The following is a 6,558-nucleotide window of genomic DNA, read 5'->3' as shown; positions in this document are numbered from 1 at the left end:
ATTTGTTTAATCAATAAACTGTGTCAGGATACCACTTTGTAATGAGTTTTCGTACGTTTTAAATTTTACACTTTTGAATATAAACAAAAATTATTTCAGCTGTTCGACTAACTTGCAAGTTTCTGCAAATTTTCTGTTCGCGTACTGTTTTGGATATTTTTCTCTTGTGAGAGAACTGTTGACATTTCGCCGGAATTTTGCTGTTGGTTGGTTTTTACTGGAGATTTTAAACGAACGCACCTAATTACACGCATAATGACAACATGAACAAATGTACAACAAACACATAATTTTTAACAATCAGTACAATTCGCATTTATATCAACGAGCAGCTTATTAGATTCGTTTTCGTTTGTACTACATATGTGCATATATACATGTACACAAACATATGCACATACACAAACATATGTACATACATACAAATATATATACAACCATTCAAACATATGTACACCCACCAAGCAAAACACGAGAAATAGGCAACAATCGTCAATGGCAACCAATTGGCGACTCGTCGATTTATTGCCATGGTGACAAATCGGCAACATCATTTCTTTGATGTAATTTTAGTAATATGTTTTCAATAAAAATCAAACTGATGAATTTTGCATCAACAGTATTCTGCAAAAACATCTAATGTATACCAAAGATAGGATTAACAAAATAAGAAGCGCCTTATGTAGCGGAGGAAACAAATAATTTCGTTTTTAAATTGTAATTTTTTAATCAAAAATAAATTAAATATTAAATAAGAGAAATTTTTCCAAACATTGCCTATAGCAATAATAAAGTGATAAGAAAACAGCTGATTCAGGTAACAAGAAAATGACTCGATCAGGCCAGGTGCCTTCGGCGGACGTTTTAGAGCGACTGATAATAAGAAATCGATACGATGGCGATATTGCCGGCAATAAAGTTGTTGCCGGTGGGTCCGGTTAAAGTCAAAGCGTAAGATAATAGTAGGTATTTCCAGCGGAAATGTTCAACGGCTGGCTATAAAGAGAATCGAATATTATTTGTGAAAGGTCTGTTGAAAAAACTGGATGCATCTCTAGTTGTTTTCTACTTTTTCTTAGTGTAATTATTTTTTTCCTCATAAAACTTATTATTCTTAAGTTCCGTGTTTCCTTCTGTTAGTCTTTCAGAACGAAAACAAAAACATTTATTTTAATTTTGTGTAAATTGTCAAAATTATCACGCATCGCAATAAAGATAAAATGGTATGTAAATAAGTCGACAGCCAAGTTTACAAATTAATTCAAGGTGAATTTCNGTTTTCGTTTGTACTACATATGTGCATATATACATGTACACAAACATATGCACATACACAAACATATGTACATACATACAAATATATATACAACCATTCAAACATATGTACACCCACCAAGCAAAACACGAGAAATAGGCAACAATCGTCAATGGCAACCAATTGGCGACTCGTCGATTTATTGCCATGGTGACAAATCGGCAACATCATTTCTTTGATGTAATTTTAGTAATATGTTTTCAATAAAAATCAAACTGATGAATTTTGCATCAACAGTATTCTGCAAAAACATCTAATGTATACCAAAGATAGGATTAACAAAATAAGAAGCGCCTTATGTAGCGGAGGAAACAAATAATTTCGTTTTTAAATTGTAATTTTTTAATCAAAAATAAATTAAATATTAAATAAGAGAAATTTTTCCAAACATTGCCTATAGCAATAATAAAGTGATAAGAAAACAGCTGATTCAGGTAACAAGAAAATGACTCGATCAGGCCAGGTGCCTTCGGCGGACGTTTTAGAGCGACTGATAATAAGAAATCGATACGATGGCGATATTGCCGGCAATAAAGTTGTTGCCGGTGGGTCCGGTTAAAGTCAAAGCGTAAGATAATAGTAGGTATTTCCAGCGGAAATGTTCAACGGCTGGCTATAAAGAGAATCGAATATTATTTGTGAAAGGTCTGTTGAAAAAACTGGATGCATCTCTAGTTGTTTTCTACTTTTTCTTAGTGTAATTATTTTTTTCCTCATAAAACTTATTATTCTTAAGTTCCGTGTTTCCTTCTGTTAGTCTTTCAGAACGAAAACAAAAACATTTATTTTAATTTTGTGTAAATTGTCAAAATTATCACGCATCGCAATAAAGATAAAATGGTATGTAAATAAGTCGACAGCCAAGTTTACAAATTAATTCAAGGTGAATTTCATATCTATTGAGGCGTGGGACTTGGCATGTAATATATGGTTAGTATAGTATGGAAAGGGCTTAACTCACATCGTAGCTGAAATACAAAAAGCCGTAACTAACTAAAAATCCAAAATTAACTTTTTGATTGATTATGATGCACTTCATCGAATCAAAAGTCCCCACATCGTTTTAGGCAATACAAAAATTTAGTTAGTTGTGGCTTTTTGCATTTCAGCAACAATGTGAAATAAGCCCTCTTAAAATAGTATTACCGATATATATGTATGTGGGAAATTTGCGTTCATTCGCCTCAAAAAATATATCAAAACACATTGAGCGCATTGAATGGAACAACAAAACAGATTTGATAGCTTATGGTACCGACAGCGGTGAGTAATTAATTGTGACTGCCTGCAACTAGGAAGCTCAAGTAATAATAATACAAAAAAAAATTCAAAACCAATAACTTACTTACTAAAAAATCGTTTATTATAGCTTAAAATTATTGTAACCAATAGAGATAAATATGTTGTACAAAAAACAAATAAACAGAAGTTCACAAAAGTTGAGATAAAACTATTCGTCGATTTAAATTGTTAACCTTTTACTGAGCATGTTTATTTTACGAGGAGGAAGCATCGAAAGCCTAACCCCGTCAGTGTGAGACTTAAACCCAAACTAAACTTCCTACCGTCGTGTAGCGTTCCCCTCCCGGTACCACCGTCAAGGATTTCGTCGGGATTATAACACTGTGTGACTGATAAGGTTACAGATCTATTCTCTTCTTCTTCGTCTTATTTGGCGCTGTAACCGCCAAAGCGATTTTGGCCAACTGACGCCAATTGGAAATGCCAAGTGAAGCCAGAATACCCCTGCAGTGAAAACCCAAACCAGTTAGAAAAAATACTAGTTCATAAACTAGTATGTGCCTACCAGTTCGCCATTTTCGAAGAACTTAAGCGTTCAGCGACATCTGCCTTTGAATTGCCAAAGCCTAAAATAAAACGCAATTAATTGCTTTTCTTACAAATGTCGGCTGTGGCGTCACGAGCAGACTACTGGCTCTGGTTCTGGGATCGCAGGTTCGAGGCCGCTTGGAGGTGGATAAGATTTTTAAAGTTAGATCAGTATAAGTAGGAATAATTATTTCAATTTAAATATAAATAACAAACTTAAAAATCTAGTTGCATTACAAAAAAATAAGAAACAAATATATGGAAATACTTGTGCCATAAGAAAATAGATTAAAAAAAATATATATTTTTTTTTAATTAAATTTAAGAATAAAAAAAAACCCAAATAAAAAATATAAATAAAAGAAATATTATAAAACAAAATAAAATAAAAAAATTTCCCCTGCACCAGGGCTTGAACCTGGTACCTCAGGCATACCACGCGAGTGCTTTGCTCTGTCGGCCCTTGCGACTGTTGGAGCGCCGCGAGCAAAAAGGCATACTAATGCCTTTCATGGGGGATGACTTGGAAGACTATCTCATCAACTGGTATGATGCTACCAGTATTTCTACTAGTAGATGCTGATGCATAGCCTGACAATTGGCATCTCGTAGGACATCGCAATGCTAAAAATACCACTCGCTAACATTGAAAAAGGATAGAACGTGAACTAGTTGAGCTGAAACGCAAACTGGTAGAATTCTATTTCACAACTAGTAGCTTTCCCTGCAGGGACTTTCAGAACTGGGGCGTCGGTGTCCATTCAAACGACATGGTCAAGCCAGTTGAGCCGCTGTATTTTAATTCGCCATACACCAGCACGGGGATGATGAGTGACTTATAGTGTGGTTTTCGTACGTCGAGAGAGGACTTTAGGGTAGAAGGGGGAGCATTCGCCACTTTCTTTTTAAATCTCTGCCGAAAGTACGCCGATCATTTCGTTTGTTTAATGCTTGGTCATCTCGAAATATACATCATTTAGCATCGTATATCCATCTTCCTTTTGAAACGACCCAAAATGGTGAAACTGCCTCACCCATGGGGTAGATCCGCCATCAAGATGGGGTGGAAACGTCAAGACGAAAAAGCGGAACATAAGAAACTTTAATATTGTATTGAATTCAAATTTCTTAAGTCAACACTTTTTCTTATAAGGAGCATAATAATAATAATACAGTAATGTTTTTCTCCAAAAGGATTCCCTAATTTATTAGACTATTCGGTGTACTTCCTCTAATGTACCAATGGCTTTTCCCGAACCCCAAACTAATGCTGAGGTATGGTATTGCTTTGCGCTATCATGGGTTGCAATGCGCGAGTAGTTTTTCGAAAATGTTTTGATAATACAGAGATTAAACTGGTTGGCCTGTATGAACATACAATGGTCCGATCTTTACCTGGCTTAGGTACTATAATTATTTCAGATATCATATCATTGGCTTTGGTATTTCTTAAGTCATTGAGCTTGAATCGAAGGGAAATAGCGGTTGAGTTACTATTAGTAATTAAGATGTTTGAAAGAGTAAGACTTTCATTGGGTTTAAAAACGTCTGAAAGATGTTGAGCAAAAGCTGTTACTTTATTTTCATCGCTCCTTGCCCAGTTCCCATTAGGAGCTCGGATAGGCGATTCTCGAAGCACCGGTTTCTTTTCATACTTCATCGTACGCCAGAGAGAAAAATTTGTCTGGCATGAGGCAGCAACTTAGTTCTTTCTTACATGGATTTAGTTCCTGTATAACTAACAGAAGCTTGAGGAGAACGAAGTCTCTGCCACTCTCTTCGCAATTTGCGCTTTTTAAATATTAGGGTAAGAATGCCTGGAGTGTGCTCGTAAGGGCGGGTGGAAACACGATGTTTGAAAGAAGCATCCTGGGTTGAGTTTTCTGCAGCTTTTACTAGAACATCAGCTACTCCAGGGGGACATCTACCCCATGGGGCACATACATCAGCGGCACATCTGCCGGCGGACTTTTGCCGGCGAAACAACCCCACTTGGAGTCTAGTGGATCTGTCCCACGTGTAATCCCTTTTATAAAACTCACTTTTTTTTTAAGAGCCGTAAACAATGCAATAGAACAAGCTTTCGATTTCGTTTAAAGCGAAATTGGCGGTATTCCACAAATAAAAAAACTATTGCATAACACGAAGATTCACAAAATTATTACGAAACATATTTAGCCACAAAACTTTTCCCAAGAACGCGAAAAGGTGGATAAAAGCGAATATCTACAACCACTTGCAAAGATGAACTGTCAGAGTAAATAAGAAGAGATGTGGTCGACTGAAGCACAAGCTATCGATTTTCCAAGATCAATAGCACTTGGCATTTACAATTGGCGTCAGTTAGCACAGAAGAGAAATGACTGGCGTGCTGTTTTGGACTCGGCCAAAATCGCTTAGGCGGTTACAGCGCCAAATAAGAAGAAGAAGAAGAAGAATAGCACTAGTAACTTTGAAGAAAACGATGGGTGGCGAATGTGCCCCATTGGCGAATGCTCCCCCTTCTACCCTACTCCTGAATTGCCTACTCAGTCCAAAGCAGTATTTGTTGGCAAGAGCGATTCTGCGTTGGATTTCTATGCTGACATTATTATCGGTGTTAATGCTGGTTCCCAAGTAAACGAAATTCTCTACTTTCTCGAAATTATAACTGTCAAAAGTGACGTGGTTGCCAAGGCGCGAATGTGCTCATTGTTTGTTTGATGACAGGAGATACTTCGTCTTGTCCTCGTGTACCACCAGACCCATTCGCTTTGCTTCCTTGTCTAACTTGGAAAAGTCAGGACAGACTTCGCAGTTTATCTTACCGATGATGTCAGTGTCATCGGAATAAGCCAGCAATTGTACGCTCTTGTAGTAAATTGTTCCTGAGCGGTTCAGTTCTGCAGATCTTATTATCTTCTCCAACATCAGATTAAAGAAGTCACATGAAAGAGAGTCGCCCTGTCTGACACCCCCTCTGGTGGCGAACGACAACAAAGCAGAGCTGGTAGCATGATACAAAAAAGAAGGTAGTTCCATTTAATGACATTCGTTGTTGTTGCTAACCATTTGACTTTTAATAAAATTATGACATTTCATAAAATTCATGCTACCTGATCACCAGAGATAATATTTTTTTTTTTTGTAAAAGTAAACAAAAATGTATGAAAATGAGTGAAGTTTAGTGAAGTTATTGAACATATATGAAAGGAGGGCTGCATGACCATCCGTCACCTCTCGAATTCAAGTACAGATTTCGATCATACCTTCTAGGTAATTTTTTAACCACTTAAAGAAATTATTGTTGTTGTCATAAAGATTCTAAAATGTATGCATGAACTTTATTAGGGCGAAACGAAACTATTTTGAGCACGGAAACAAATGTTGAGTCTTCAAGTGAAGTAATGTTAAAATTTGAAGAGGAGTTGCTC

Source organism: Rhagoletis zephyria, unplaced genomic scaffold, assembly GCF_001687245.7.
Source record: "Rhagoletis zephyria isolate East Lansing unplaced genomic scaffold, Rhagoletis_zephyria_1.1 Rzeph_scaffold_03944, whole genome shotgun sequence".
NCBI classification, from domain to species: Eukaryota; Metazoa; Arthropoda; class Insecta; order Diptera; family Tephritidae; genus Rhagoletis; species Rhagoletis zephyria.
This window is presented reverse-complemented; position numbering follows the sequence as displayed.